The sequence below is a fragment of the Schistocerca cancellata genome, chromosome 1 (assembly GCF_023864275.1).
Source record: "Schistocerca cancellata isolate TAMUIC-IGC-003103 chromosome 1, iqSchCanc2.1, whole genome shotgun sequence".
NCBI classification, from domain to species: Eukaryota; Metazoa; Arthropoda; class Insecta; order Orthoptera; family Acrididae; genus Schistocerca; species Schistocerca cancellata.
This window is the reverse complement of record NC_064626.1, coordinates 1,067,447,884-1,067,465,141: the sequence shown is the minus strand read 5'-3', so window position 1 is coordinate 1,067,465,141 and position 17,258 is coordinate 1,067,447,884.

The following is a 17,258-nucleotide window of genomic DNA, read 5'->3' as shown; positions in this document are numbered from 1 at the left end:
CCATCATTTTTGCCTTTTTTATCGATCGCGTAATCATTTACAAAACATAAAAAATTCGTCACTGTACGAAAATTACACACAATGACTCCTCATCTTCAACAATACCATTCACACGAAATATTTCCCTCAAACACGATTAATCGAACAATTGGAATAATTGCACCAAATCGTCAAACGCGTATACAAGGCAATAAAAATTAAATTTTGAAAAATACCATTAGAAGAATGCCAATTACCAAATCTACACATGCAAAATAGACTACAATTACTAAACTACAAATTACTACTACAATACTACTGTCTACTATTTTTACAATCAGAAGATTCCAAGGGACGATCCAAAGCAGCGGTCGCCACGTGCAATGGGGCTTAATTAAAATAATTATATAAGAATGCAATGCAAATACTTTTTAATTTTCTGTCGCTGTATGTCCGATTACGCTGTTTCGTAAACGGCTGGCCCTGATTAGTATTAGTACGCAATCTGACTGCTTAGAATGACAACAAAGAATGTAAGAAAATTTTCGTTAACACACTTAATTAATTAAGTCCCCAGCAACTATAAAACCTACGAAACAACAAACAAGTGTAGCTGTTCTGTATGTGGTAGTATGACTCAACGCACATCTGGCACGGTTCTTCTTCAACAAGACAAGAATTTTTAAATACCAATTATACTCACGTGAGAAAAGAAAATTGGAAATACTATAATTGCGCAAGAAAACCAGAATTACACTCTAATACAAGAACACGCGCCAGATGCTTTGTTGACTGAACCTGTAATGACACATTATTCAGGTCACTGAAAGAATAAAAGAATAAAAGAAAATACCTCCATATATATTGACGAAATGCACTCTGACCATTACAATATCTCCATTAGAATAACATCTGCTATCTCTCCCATCAAACCACTGCATAAAACATGGAACAACACTCTCCATTACCACATCTCACTCTGACTTCACGACAAGCAGTGTCCACCACAACTTCTCGGCAAGCACTGCTTGCCGCTACGTCTCAATAAGAACTGCCAGTGGAGGCGGCGGAACAATACTCTCTGGCGCGATCTTTGGCGCTGTGGCTCAGTGTAGCCACCTTTCAAACTCTACCTCCGGCGGATATGCATATCAATCGAGCTGCATTTCCCGACGCGGAAAAGTTTCAACTTGTGATTAGGAAAGGGGTTTTTCCATACGAGTATGTGATTAGTATGGCCAAACTCGACGAAACCAGGCTACCCGACATAACTGCATTCTCCAGCAACCTCACAGGCGACACAATAACAAATGCAGAGTATGAGCATGCCGTGAATGTATGGCAGGAATTCAATATTTCTAATTTAGGACAGTACGCACGTCTTTACATGGACACAGACGTGTGCTTGCTTGCGGACGTTTTCGAGAAGTTCCGGAGTCCATGTATGACCACATATTCTCTGGACCCTGCCCTTTATTACACGGCACCTAGGTTGTCTTGGGACGCGATGCTCAAGAAAACGAAGTGCAGTATCGAATTATTGACCGATCCTGACATGCTTCTTTTCTTTGAGCGAGGGATCCGTGGGAGGCTCTGCCAATGTATTCATAGACATGTGAAAGCAAATAACCCACAGATGGGTGACAGGTTTAACGCATCCCTTGATTCAAACTTGATGTTGTATCTCGATGTGAATAACTTATACGGACACACTATGAAGCAATGTCTGCCCATTGGCGAGTTTATGTGGCTGTCCGAAGATGAATGCAAGGGACTAAGTGGAAAAACCAGGGGGTGTATGGCCGCCGATTCTGATGTAGGGTATGTTGTGGAGGCAGAACTCAAATACCCTATTAGTTTGCACGACGCGCATGCTGATTTGCTGCTGTGTCCAGAGCAACTAGTTCCGCGAGGAGGTTCCACACTGAAACTGATGACAACGCTGCGGGACAAGCGGAGGTACATCATTCACTATCTTAACCTCCAGCAACGCCTCAGCTTGGGTATGGAGCTGGTTAAAATCACACGGGCCATCTCCTTCAAGCAGTCCCCCTGGTTGAAAGAGTATATTGATCTGAATACGAGACAGAGAACTTCCGCGTCGTGTGACTTTGAGAAAGATTTTTATAAATTAATTAATAATTCAATTTTCGGAAAAACTATGGAGAATTTGAGGGAACGACGTGAAATTTTTATTAGAACGCAATGGGATGGGCGTTTTGGCGTACGAAAATGCATTGCCAGACCAAATTTTAAACGGGTCACCATTTTCAATAAGAATTTTGTTGCTGTGGAGATGGCTAAAACTGCAGTAGAGTTTACTAAACCTATCTATGTGGGGATGTGCATACTAGACCTATCCAAACCCCACACGTACCGCTTTCATTATGAGTTCGCGAACACTCATTTCGCAGATCCTAAATTACTTTATATGGATACAGATAGTTTCATCTATTGGGTGAAGAACTGCGATCCTATGAAGTAATTAGGTACCACGCCAATGAATGCAACACATCTTCTTATGCGGCCAATAATCCTTATGGTATTGTTCCGCAAAACAAGAAGGTTATCGGTCTCATGAAAGACGAGTCTAATGGATTGCCGATTGTGGATTTTGTAGGTCTTCGGTCCAAGATGTATGCATATCGCACACTGGAAGGTCCCACTCAGAGACGGGCTAAGGGGGTATGACGGATGGCATCACGATCTCTGACTATCGAAGACTATTTTCAGTGCCTATGTGGTGGTGCCTGAGGGATGAAGTAGTGAAGGCAGCAGAGGATCAAGTAGGTAAAAAGACGAGGGCTAGTAGAAATCCTTGGATAACAGAGGAAATATTGAATTTAATTGATGAAAGGAGAAAATATAAAAATGCAGTAAATGAAACAGGCAAAAAAGAATACAAACGTCTCAAAAATGAGATCGACAGGAAGTGCAAAATGGCTAAGCAGGGATGGCTAGAGGACAAATGTAAGGATGTAGAGGCTTATCTCACTAGGGGCAAAATAGATACTGCCTACAGGAAAATTAAAGAGACCTTTGGAGAAAAGAGAGCCACTTGTATGAATATCAAGAGCTCAGATGGAAACCCAGTTCTAAGCAAAGAAGGGAAAGCGGAAAGGTGGAAGGAGTATATAGAGGGTCTATATAAGGGCGATGTACTTGAGCACAATATTATAGAAATGGAAGAGGATGTAGATGAAGATGAAATGGGAGATACGATACCGCGTGATGAGTTTGACAAAGCTCTGAAAGATCTAAGTCGAAACAAGAACCCGGGAGTAGACAACATTCCATTAGAACTACTGACGGCGTTGGGAGAGCCAGTCCTCACAAGACTCTACCATCTGGTGTGCAAGATGTATGAGACAGGCAAAATACCCTCAGACTTTAAGAAGAATATAATAATTCCTATCCCAAAGAAACCAGGTGTTGACAGATGTGAAAATTACCGAACTATCAGTTTAATAAGTCACAGCTGCAAAATACTAACACGAATTCTTTAAAGACGAATGGAAACACTGGTAGATGCCGACCTCGGGGAAGATCAGTTTGGATTCCGTAGAAATGTTGGAACCCGTGAGGCAGTACTGACCTGACGACTTATCTTAGAAGAAAGATTAAGGAAAGGCAAACCTACGTTTATAGCATTTGTAGACTTAGAGAAAGCTTTTGACAATGTTGACTGGAATACTCTCTTTCACATTCTAAAGGTGGCAGGGGTAAAATACAGGGAGCGAAAGGCTATTTACAATTTGTACAGAAACCAGGTGGCAGTTACAAGAGTCGAGGGACATGAAAGGGAAGCAGTGGTTGGGAAGGGAGTGAGACAGGGTTGTAGCCTCTCCCCAGTGTTATTCAGTCTGTATATTGAGCAAGCAGCAAAGGAAACAAAAGAAAAATTTGGTGTAGGTATTAAAACCCATGGAGAAGAAATAAAAACTTTGAGGTTCGCCGATGACATTGTAATTCTATCAGAGACAGCAAAGGACTTGGAAGAGCAGTTGAACGGAATGGACAGTGTCTTGAAAGGAGGATATAAGATGAACATCAAAAAAAGCAAAACGAGGATAATGGAATGTAGTCGAATTAAGTCGGGTGATGCTGAGGGAATTAGATTAGGAAATGAGACACTCAAAGTAGTAAAGGAGTTTTGCTATTTGGGGAGCAAAATAACTGATGATGGTCGAAGTAGAGAGGATATAAAATGTAGACTGGCAATGGCAAGGAAAGCGTTTCTGAAGAAGAGAAATTTGTTAACATCGAGTATAGATTTAAGTGTCAGGAAGTCGTTTCTGAAAGTATTTGTATGGAGTGTAGCCATGTATGGAAGTGAAACATGGACGATAAATAGTTTGGACAAGAAGAGAATAGAAGCTTTCGAAATGTGGTGCTACAGAAGAATGCTGAAGATTAGATGGGTAGATCACATAACTAATGAGGAGATATTGAATAGAATTGGGGAGAAGAGGAGTTTGTGGCACAACTTGACAAGAAGAAGGGACCGGTTGGTAGGACATGTTCTGAGGCAACAGGGGATCACAAATTTAGCATTGGAGGGCAGTGTGGAGGGTAATAGTCGTAGAGGGAGATCAAGAGATGAATACACTAAGCAGATTCAGAAGGATGTAGGTTGCAGTAAGTACTGGGAGATGAAGAAGCTTGCACAGGATAGAGTAGCATGGAGAGCTGCATCAAACCAGTCTCAGGACTGAAGACCACAACAACAACAACAACAACATGTGGTGGTGGTCGCGGTGCTGAGCTGCAGACGCCGCATATGGTCCGGCAAACTAGCGCACGAGGTGTAAACTGTGCTGCAGTTTAAAATCGGTCTGTCGCTTCATGACGATGAAAGGGTCATCTGTGATGACGGCATTGAAACTTGCCCATACTCACACTACTCACTTGTAGCGAGAGAAGGGGTGGGGGACTCTGATTGAGAGGGAGAGAGAGATAGTGGTAGTGAGAGAGAGAGAGAGAGAGAGAGAGAGTACTGGATGAGAGTGTTTTGTAGTGTGTATCAGCTTGCGTACTTCCGTGTATGTCTGAGTGTGTGTGAATGTGTGCGAGCCTGTGTTAAGTGTGCATGTGTGTAAATATTATTTATTCTGTCAAAGAAAAAACAAAAAATTCATAAAAAACTGAAAAAACTAAAATAAACCCATTTATAAAAAAAGTCTTTATATATATTTGTATATTTTTTCGCTACTATTACTAGTCAATGGCTATATGACTGAAAACAGATATAAATTTTACACTTCTTATAATCAAATAGAAGAAGACGAAAATACAATTTTTGCAGTTCGTATCTGCTTTGATCTTAGTAGTAGTTGGAAGTTTCACCTGCCGCTACCCATCCAGTCAGAACTAGTTTTTTAAGAATGTGAGTTCCACCAATTAAATTCTTTATATATATATATATGTTCACCTGACTGTGGAAAAAATCTTTATACCGAGAAATATGTGTTCACCTGCTTGTTGTAGTGGAAAATGTCTAGAGCCAATTACTTCAATAAAACATAAATTAAATTGCTGGTGGAAAATGTTTTAGAGCCACTGTCTTGAACTAAAAATAAGTTTGCCATTAGTTAAAAAAGTGTTTCCGGTGGAACTTCACTAGAGATATTATTTACCTTGTAAGATACTATAATTACGTTCTAGTACCTCTGCTTTAGTTATATATATATATATAGTTATCTCTGCACAATGCTTATATATTTATGAATAACGTAAAAACACGTATCTGCAAAGATCAGAACTCTCATATTTTTACTTGAAGACAAATAATGTATCTCTAAACTCATATAATGTGAAAAAAAAGAGTGAATCATTTTACTGTAAACTGATATGTCGCAGACAATGTTTAAAAAAAAATCTGAATTGAATTATAAATTCAATTATTTTATTGTAAAAAAAATTGCCCGAGTTTGTTATTATTTCACCCTCAATCATGAACCATATACATTGAACTGGTACAGAGAGAGACCTATAAGGTTTTTACTGATTTAAAGACAGAGATGAAATATGAATGGCGCATGCTGGACTTCGTCCGCTGGTCACAAACAGACCCCACCACTCTCTTTATGGTCCTGTCACTTTAAACGGCGGGCATCTGGCGAAGCCGAACCCAGCACTCTCTCTTTCAGTTCCTGTCACTTTCAACGGTTGACTCATCGCCTCGCTGTCGAGGTGGAAACAGGTAAACTGGCTCAGACAGTTCCAGTGGAATGCGCTTCACGCACAGTATCGCCAATAAACTTACTTCTATGGAAATAGATGTCACAGAAAGAAAACAACAAAAATTCTTATGGAGAAAAAAAAATTAGTTATTTATTTGTGAGCCATTTTAAAAGTAATTTTACTTTTTCAGATGCAGACACAAAACAATTTTTTTCTTCTTCACACGTTCGCTGTCTAAGTTGATGGATAGGTGGACAATCGTAGTATTCCAGGTTCTGGATAGCCGCATATTTGAAGATTCGACGCAGCCAGCTACTCTTCTCATCGCCTTTAACGTAGATTATTGTCTCCTTGTGATCAAATACTCTCAGCAATTGAAGCAAATGTTTATAAGAGATGCCAGGGGCATCCCACATAATCCCATGATAAAATTTTGTTAGCCACATCGCGCTTCTGACTGTTTTATTGCACTTGACGTCTTTAAATCGTTTCGGCGATTCAACTCTTGATACAAATGTTCCTATTACTCCATCACTCTGCGTGAATGCTATTAATACACAGTCTTTAATTATGAAACGCCTGCACTCATCATAGTAAAATCCTTGAACGTCAGCTACGATCCTCACACCTTCAGGTAACATCGTGATCTACGCTAGAGCTAGCAGAGTGCGTATTAATTTATACAACTCGTTGCACTACACCAGTGAGCGGACAGTAGTTAACGAGACGATCATGCAGAACGAGAGCATATGCCGAAGTCTGATCAGGGAAGTTTGCTGAAGATTCAAATTCAATTTGTGCATCTATAGGTCCTGATTTAATTATCTCATTCTGTTCTGAACAGTCAATCACGATTATTGGTGCTAGTTTCTTGAAACTCTGTGGGCTGAGTAGGCATCCTTCATTTTCAACACCTTCGTAGTAAGATGCTCGGAATCTCGCATACATGTCAAATGCCAGACTGTAAACATTGCTGTCCCACTGTAGATGTAGATTCTCATATGGGTAGTATTCTGAATTCAAGTAGACTCTGGCGTTAGTTAACTTGCAGTGGTCAAATTCAGTTGAGTCCTTTGATACATTAGCGCGCCTTTGAGTTTGAAATGCGAGTATGATGAATTGAGGTGCTTCTAACTGCACTGATGTTTCAATAGCCCAAGTATGTGTGGACGCTGTAGGTAGGACTGGGTATTCACAAAGCTCCCATCCAGCTTCTCGCTACCCGAGCACGGGGTCCCGGGTTCGATTCCCGGCGGGGTCAGGGATTTTCACCTGCCTCGAGATGACTGGGTGTTTGTGTTGTCCTCATCATTTCATCATCATCCAGGAAAGTGGCGAAATTGGACTGAGCAAAGATTGGGTAATTGTACGGGCGCTGATAACCACGCAGTTGAGCGCCCCACAAACCAAACATCATCATCACAAAGCTCCCATGATCGGAAAGTTAGTGGTAGGTAGGTGCCAGCATTCAGAACTTTTAAGAGCTTCAAGCGCTCCTCGTCGGCAACGGTGATGTGAGGCATTTTCCATGATATGCTATTAATCTTGATGTGAACATTCTCTGCAGCTGTTTGAGAGAATGAATTCGCGTCACTTGCACTTCTCACCAAAATAAGTTCCTGTTTAGCGTTGATAATTATTCGCTGCATATCCTCAAAATAACCCATAAGCATTTTTAGTGGCACGCACGCGGTAAATCGGCTTTGTCCACCCTCCCCATCCGCTGCACCTATGAACCACCCAGCATTTTCCAAACTGTTTGAATCAGAGGGTGAGGCTGAAACGTACGTCTTAAGGGCTGATGTAATATCAACATTACGTGTTCGGTCTATTTCAATTCTGTTGAGTTCATAGCGTATCTCTTGAAACAGGAATGCTACGGCATTTCGAGTGAGCTTCGAGAGCGCTACGGCAGCCCCGCCAGCTTTCTTGAATGTGTAGTACAGATAGAGGAAGCCCTTGCTAGGCAGTGTTACCGCGTCCTGATGCTGGATAACAATCCTAATTTCATCATTTTTGTTAAATGTGCTTGAAGCGTAGGGTTTGTGTGAGTAATATTCATGACGAATAATTCGCTCATCATACTCTACTGACTGAGTTACGTTGAGCGACGTCATTCTGCGGCTTTAAACCTGCTGAAATGAGGAATTCGTAATTAAGGCGTGTTATCACCTTGCCCTTCCGCATTGCATTAACGGGTTGTGAGCCTGGTGTGCTAGCTTTGTACCTTATTCCCATCTCGCCTTAGATGCAGGCGTACAATGATCTCTACTCCTCTCAAGTTAACAAGCTGATTATTGTGGTCCACAATATGCAGTTCAAGGTAGTCCAGTGTCTGAACAGTCACCGGGAGATATATAGCGTTTGTGGCGGCTTGAACTATTTAATACCTTGTGCCGAATGTAGGAAAGAATCCGTGAATTGAGTGAATCAATTTATCGTTCAGGTATGAGTTGGTAGCAATATTACACTCAACGTGGATTGTACTCACTGGGAGTATATCTACAGCATGATCTGATGCATAAAATTTACTTCCGCGCTTCACCAAAACACGATCCTTCGCAAAAGCTAGCAGTGGGCCAATTGAATGTCTCTGTGTAAAGTCGATCGTAGCACTCTCTGTCCGTATTTCAGATTTAAGGGTATTAATGTTTGCCTGTAGTTCAATACCTTTTTCTCACTGTTTTATGAGTTCGTTTAAATCATCAATATCGTAGGCACCAGGTTGTATTTGTAGAATCTCCTTCCGGCCGTCAGTTTCAAGATGTAGTTTATTGTTGCTCTGTGTAATATTTGGAATGCTGTTATACGTCTCTAGACCAATCAGTGCAATACTCCAGTCCCCTGCACTTAAATCAATCGGCGGAAAGTAATTTGTGCGTAATACTGATCCTCGCTCTTTTAAAGTCAGAGTGTATGACATTGCGTCTAAACATCAAATGATGGTCGTGTGTTCAATGACAGCTCTTTTATATATCGCGCGCACATGATCTGACGATGACGCATTCTAGAGGGGGTTCGCCGTCGCTGTGATGAGGAACATAGCGCAGAGATGACCACAGAGATATGTGTTAAAGTCCTGATACCGCCGGAAATTGTAGAAGACGCGTCTTTTGCTGGTGAAGTAGCGTTGTAATTCTTCAGGCGGCTGTAAATCGCCGAATGAATCGAAATACTGTACTGTATTTGGACTTTTCTTAACATACGCAACCCAATGGGTCCCTGGACCCCCAGCAACATCTAAATTTACAATTCCGCACTCATTAGCCCGCCACATGGTCTTCGGTAATGTATTCCGCATAAAGACAACGCGGAATCCACGAATGTGAAGTTTTTGTTTAAGAATTTTAACTAGAGCTTTATTCGTGAGCGCTCGGTCGCGTAGGATAACTAACGGACTTTTTTTTAATTTATGAAGAGACCTAGTCCTTTCCTGTGTGGTTTGAAGTAGAGACCTTTTCCGATAGCTGCTGCCTCCATAGCGCGATTATGTCTTATGGCTTCCTCTAGTTCGGCTTGTGCATTCTGTGCGTTTTTGACCGTTTTGGCGACAGCTGCGGCACCACCTGTGAGTGAACCTACAGTGGACAGGGCTGCAAGGGCTGAAACGAGGAACGGGATAATTCCGCCCGAAGTCTTTGGTAGTGGTAGGACCCTAGGTGGTTTAATTGAAGTCGTGTTTTTCTTCTTGTTCCCACCATTTAACACACGTTTAGCTGCAGACATCGAGGTGAGAATACAGTTTTTCAAACAACCGGGTTTGTTGTTCTTCTTCTTGTTCTTCTTCGCTCGCAAAGCTGTTCGCGCTGCTTTCATAATTCGTTTGAAATTCATCATACCCAAGCCCAACTTAATTTTTCCACGCATGGTTTTATCAACCACGAATGCAGCAATGCGTTGGCCTATTCCGAGATCTTTTCTTCGCCTTATCTGCTTGGCTTTATCTACTAATATCCGGTCAGCGACGTGGCGTGCTGGGAGATCCTTATTTGCTGCGTATGCGAGGTCGTGCTCAAGGCAGGCTTCGTCTAGTAGGTTAATACATTTATCGCCTCGTGCCAGGCGCTTCTGAAGCTTTGTTCCAGGCCCACAGAAGTTATATCCGGGAATGTGCAATTCAACAGGCAACCTGTCGAGAACACCACCTCCACCTCTTATTATGATGTGCCTCCTATCGTGCATGGTACGCTACTGAGGAGATAGAGGTCTACTCTCCCTGTTATATACTAACATGTCAGCTTCGATCCAACTGTTTTCTGATGATGGAAATCCTAGCCATTTAACCAGTGCTCTATTCCCACGACGTCTTATCACGCGCTCGATGAGAAATACATCTGGTTCAGAACTCTTCTGCAATTCCTCCGTGTAAAAGCATCCTGCAATTTCTTCGCCCTTGCCGTCCTTTAAGATATATGTCCTAGGGTTGGTTCGCTGCACTTTGGATACTGTGAATATCTTAGCCGACCAATTTGGTAAGTACGATTTCTCGAACGGTGTCTTGTGTTTTGAAATACGTACTAAGTCGCCTATATTGAACCTTTGTTTGCGAGGGTCGAGCATTTTAATCCGGAAATATACTGTGTCCATGAGTGAATTATCGCCAACATCGATCGGTCTCATTTTTATTGTACTATGTTTGGTTCGATTATACTTTGCAATTATCTGTGGGAGAATATCTACCCACTTGTACGAACCGCGAAGATTAAACTGCATCCACATTTGAGCTTTGATTGTTCTGTTCAACCGCTCGACGATACTAGCTTTAAGGTGAGTAAACGTGGAGTAGTGGTGTATGCCATACCGCTCCATGACAGTCTTGAAATTATAATTGTAAAACTCCCCACCGTGATCGGTTTGAAGATTGGTCGGGCATCGATTCGTTCCTGTCTGCAGCAGACGCTCAAACACCACAGCAATATCTCTACCGGTTTTCGTTTTCACAGGTAATGGCCATGCGAATTTAGAGTATGTATCAACAACCATTAAAATGTATTTGAATCCATTATTATGAGGTGAATATCGATTCATATCTACAAGATCAGCTTGCCAGAGGACAACAGCCCTTTAATCATGACGTGTCTACGAGGGTATGTTTTGCGTGCTGTCTTGTGCAGTTCTCAAACCACGGTCTCCATGCTTATTCGATGATACCTTTCTCTCGAAGCTCGGAGATTATGGATATAACCTCATTCGAATGGGCAGTATTGCCCGCAGCAGCCGAAGCCTTCAACAGTCGAAGTCTGTCTACTAGTTCATCTGGGTCATCGTAATATATATACTGCGGGACGTGATTGCTCACTACTTTATGCTGAAAGTCTACACCCTCACCGACACTTTTAGCTTGCTCATTGAGTAAAGGTTGTATAATGGTAGTGTATTTAGAGTTTTCAGGCTTTTTCAGTGTTCCGTCGGGATTTTTGTACAGATCAATCAAGTTAAGTATTTCCCGATAGATTTTGCGATCATCGGCAGAGTATTTTAAGTTTTTTGATGGTCTTAGGAAGATTAAGTTCATTAAGCCAGGTGTTGTTTTAAACTCTGTATCCCCAATGCGTATTGTGCTATCGGATAAAGTTATAGTTTGATAGCCCAGCATGTACAGTCTCGCCCTGCTGACACCAAATGTTCTATCTATCTTAACGGTCGGATACTGGTTGGTGAATTCTGCGATTGGGTCATTATTATGCAAAGCTATCTTGGTGATAGATTCGGTAACAGGTTTAAAAGTTTCATTTAGTGTTTGCTCGGGGTCTATATGTCCCAACTTCAGCAAACGTAATTTCTCTCGAACTGCTTCGCGCGCCTGAAGGACTTTATGCTTTGTCGACATCTCGAAGGATACTAATCAGAGCTCTGAATATCACGTGGTTATATATATGCTTTGTTGTACTTCTTCTTTTCCATTTTTCCTTCGCCACCTTCTTCAATAACAACGGCCTCGGCTTCTATCATGCCCTCAATTGCGCTAATTCTGTTCTCTATCCGGTTTTGGTTAATGGCAAGAAGTTTCTGGGTGTCCTTTAATTCCCTTGCAACTTTAACTAGTCTGGACTCAAGATTTTTAAATTTGATATCGGTGTACATTCGGGCACTCTGTCTTTGCACACATAATCTCTCAGACTGAGCGTCCGCTATGCGTGCGAATTTATCCATGGTGAAGTGTTAACTGATGGGATAAGGTATTTTCGTACGTTTATATATGGAGAAAGTCTTGGAAGTTCCGGCTATACCTACCGTCATTCAGTTTACGAGTTTTATCAGTAACGAGAAAGCCGTATTGTGAGTGGTTCCAGCAATCAGCACATATCTTTACAAATTCATTGTATGACATGTCGGTCCCTACGTGAGCATGGTAAATGTGCTTTAAATTGAGGTTGTCTTGTTTGAATGCTATAATGAGATTTGCGTTGTCCCTCACCAGCAGTTTTGGGATCCTGTAATACGTTTGACTCAGATAAAATACATCAACACCCATATGACGGCCAAAGCAGAAATACACTCCTGGAAATGGAAAAAAGAACACATTGACACCGGTGTGTCAGACCCACCATACTTGCTCCGGACACTGCGAGAGGGCTGTGCAAGCAATGATCACACGCACGGCACAGCGGACACACCAGGAACCGCGGTGTTGGCCGTCGAATGGCGCTAGCTGCGCAGCATTTGTGGACCGCCGCCGTCAGTGTCAGCCAGTTTGCCGTGGCATACAGAGCTCCATCGCAGTCTTTAACACTGGTAGCATGCCGTGACAGCGTGGACGTGAACCGTATGTGCAGTTGACGGACTTTGAGCGAGGGCGTATAGTGGGCATGCGGGAGGCCGGGTGGACGTACCACCGAATTGCTCAACACGTGGGGCGTGAGGTCTCCACAGTACATCGATGTTGTCGCCAGTGGTCGGCGGAAGGTGCACGTGCCCGTCGACCTGGGACCGGACCGCAGCGACGCACGGATGCACGCCAAGACCGTAGGATCCTATGCAGTGCCGTAGGGGACCGCACCGCCATTTCCCAGCAAATTAGGGACACTGTTGCTCCTGGGGTATCGGCGAGGACCATTCGCAACCGTCTCCATGAAGCTGGGCTACGGTCCCGCACACCGTTAGGCCGTCTTCCGCTCACGCCCCAACATCGTGCAGCCCGCCTCCAGTGGTGTCGCGACAGGCGTGAATGGAGGGACGAATGGAGACGTGTCGTCTTCAGCGATGAGAGTCGCTTCTGCCTTGGTGCCAATGATGGTCGTATGCGTGTTTGGCGCCGTGCAGGTGAGCGCCACAATCAGGACTGCATACGACCGAGGCACACAGGGCCAACACCCGGCATCATGGTGTGTGGAGCGATCTCCTACACTGGCCGTACACCACTGGTGATCGTCGAGGGGACACTGAATAGTGCACGGTACATCCAAACCGTCATCGAACCCATCGTTCTACCATTCCTAGACCGGCAAGGGAACTTGCTGTTCCAACAGGACAATGCACGTCCGCATGTATCCCGTGCCACCAACGTGCTCTAGAAGGTGTAAGTCAACTACCCTGGCCAGCAAGATCTCCGGATCTGTCCCCCATTGAGCATGTTTGGGACTGGATGAAGCGTCGTCTCACGCGGTCTGCAAGTCCAGCACGAACGCTGGTCCAACTGAGGCGCCAGGTGGAAATGGCATGGCAAGCCGTTCCACAGGACTACATCCAGCATCTCTACGATCGTCTCCATGGGAGAATAGCAGCCTGCATTGCTGCGGAAGGTGGATATACACTGTACTAGTGCCGACATTGTGCATGCTCTGTTGCCTGTGTCTATGTGCCTGTGGTTCTGTCAGTGTGATCATGTGATGTATCTGACCCCAGGAATGTGTCAATAAAGTTTCCCCTTCCTGGGACAATGAATTCACGGTGTTCTTATTTCAATTTCCAGGAGTATATTTACGGATTTGACCTTGCTTTTCAACAGCGACATCGTCAAATATGAAGGCAGTTTTAGGCTTTACCTCTTCAGGTGGGGGGACGTCGTCGCTTTCACTGAAGGCTCTGTACGTTACACCGTCTACTCCATCTAATATTTTCTTCAGTAACTGGTACTTGGGCTGAAAGAGTGTTTTGGAGAAGACGAAAAGGTGCTCGAAGCGGTCTCCGTCTATGTGCGTTAACAGAGCCATGAGGACATTTGTCTTACCACAGCTGGGTGGACCTACAATTATAGCTCGTATGTTGTCAGGAAGGAGTGGTCCATTCTTGTTGGTCTTCTGGTCTTGGTCATCATCACAGGACCAGTCACCTACAACAAAGCCCTTGAGGCGAGGGTGTTTCACCCAGCCCGCCATGATACCTACTGCGGTAGGTCAAGGTATGGAATACGCTTTTATCTGATTAAAAAAAAATGTGTGTGTAGTCATTACAGCGCAGTCACCTTACCAACTGAGCTACAATGGCTACACAATAGAATGAACTTCAGGTGGTATAGTTAAAGGAGGCTGTCATATTGATCAACGTAGGTGACATTTTGTCTTGACAAATAAAAAACATGCAATGACAAATTTAATATTATAAAATAGTATATTTATTTATTAAAATATTTACAAATATGATCAGCATGAGAAAAAATCTGTACATTCTTTTTTAAGCGGTGCAGCAGAAGTACAGTGTTTGGAAAATAGCTGATTCTTGTATGCTTGAAATTCAGCACGTATATCTCGTAATTTTATGGGTGAATTACAATAGTCCGGTATTCCGTCAGTAAATTTGAGTTCGACATTTTCAACACTTATTCGAGGAATAGCGCAAGACGTGGGCACTGGTGTTATACACATACTAAAACAATGTTCTATATCATCTATATGGATGCTACATGTATGAAGACAGTTAATGATGTCGGTGTACACTGCCTGAACATATGGGCACGATCTATTTAGTCTCTCTATCGTACTAGTCAGAGCCATGTCTAAATTGAACAAGTTATCAACAGTGGGGTGATGCATGAAAATACTAGAACCATCAGCACTTTTAATTTTTAGTGTAGTATCATCATACATTGATAGAATATTCACAGTTAGACTGCCACAGTACATGTCCTGGTAGGAGTGGGATGGGTAATATTCGGTAGTCATATGCTTCTTGATGTGTGTTTTTAAACGACACAGTTCATCCCACTCGTAGTCAGAAAATTTCACTTTAATATTTTTGAGCACATTTTCTAGCACTAACACAGTTGAGAGTCTACCAGATTGTGAAATTTCAAGTCCTACATGGATACGTTTTGAACCACTAACTGTTAACATATAGCTTGAGGCGAATAGTAAAGGTTGAGGTGCAGCGGCGGTCGGTATCTTCTCATCCACGACATCCACACCAGCGCTGCTAGCCTGCTGTTCTTGCACTGATGGTGGGATGTCCCTTGTGAGATTATGATCAGTGGACAGTGCGTACGAAGGAGCCTGGTACTGTGAAGCCCCGTCAAGTGCAGCCTCTGGCACCGACATTAACACCTGGCTATCCTGCTCCAGCATGTTGAGAAGCGGAGCTACAGGATCCTTCGTGGACGAGTCCGAGGCCTTCAAGTGCGTGGATCGGAACATGCTGGGACCTGCTGATGCTGGCGTCATGGGAGGAGCTACTGGAGGACCAAGACGAATATTCATAAGAAATGATGCGATGTTGGTAGAGAAATAATAATAATAGCAATAATAATAATAATAATAATTTGGGGACTTACTTTTCTGATACTGCTTGCTCCTCCTCCTATTCTGCTGTGGTTGTGACTGACGCTTCATCTTGACCGACTGGAACAGAGATGGAGGAGCTGCCGAGTGCTCCTTATATAGAAGGCAACTACGTCATCATGATGATGTGCTGCTATTGGTTGAATGAGGTTAACACGTGATCTATCGAAGTGCCCTCTAGTGGAGAACTCGTGAACTAGATCAGTTCGTCGCTCTGCTGGATCGGAGGCAGTCGTCTCTTGTGGGTTGGGAGCTTATATGTGGGCTTTAGAAAAGGTAGACAGTTCCAACAGTAGCAGATGTTTCCATGAGATGAGTAATGCATTTTTAAAGCATTTCGTTGGAGGGTGTTTATTTGGAGGACTGTGTTCTTGTTCTTATTCATATGTTCCGGGATTAATGCACGTTTGCATTCAGCATGTAGGAGGTTATGGGGGCAGTCCTTGGCTGTATCCTTGCAAACTACACTGCTGTTAAACTCATTGCGGTCAAACACCAATAACTCATCGATTGAACACATTTGTAAGTAGGCTGTTTAGATTTTTATATGGGTAATGCCACGTAGTGATTTATATGAAAATCACTGGCTGTGCTGTGTGCAGTATGTGGCTAGTTTGCATTGTTGTCTGCCATTGTTGTCATGAACTGCTATAGCTGGATGTGAACAGCGCGTAGCGTTGCGCAGTTGGAGGTGAGCCGCCAGCAGTGGTGGATGTGGGGAGAGAGATGGCGGAGTTTTGTAATACTGGATGTCAATTATGAATATTAAGGTAAATACATTGTTTGTTCTCTATTAATATCTTTCATTTGCTAACTATCCCTATCAGTAGTTAGTGCCTTCTGTAGTTTGAATCTTTTATTTAGCTGGCAGTAGTGGCGCTCGCTGTATTGCAGTAGTTCCAGTAATGAAGATTTTTGTGAGGTAAGTTATTTGTGAAAGGTATAGTGTAATGTTACTCAGGGCCATTCTTTTGCAGGGATTTTTGATAGTCAGATTGCGTTGCGCTAAAATTATTGTGTGTCAGGTTAAGCACAGTCGTGTATAATTTGTTCAAAGGGGACGTTTCATATGTCGACCCTTAGCCGAGGATACCTCACTGGAATCTTCTGATTTTTGTTCTTGTAGTTTGTGTATTTAGTGTAGCTTTTGTTTATTGCTAGCGCGTAATTGTAGAGAGAATCTCCTTTGTAGTTGCAGTCTTTCATTGTTGTACAGTAAAACAGTTGTGGCATGCATGTAGCTTTGCGCCAAGTATTTCGCTGCTGCAATTAACTAGATATTATTTTCAGTGCTATGTTAATGTGTTCTCTTATTTTTGCTATTCAAATTGTGCTTTTCTGTGTTATCGTGTGAAATATTGTGACAATAATGGCGTGTGAAAA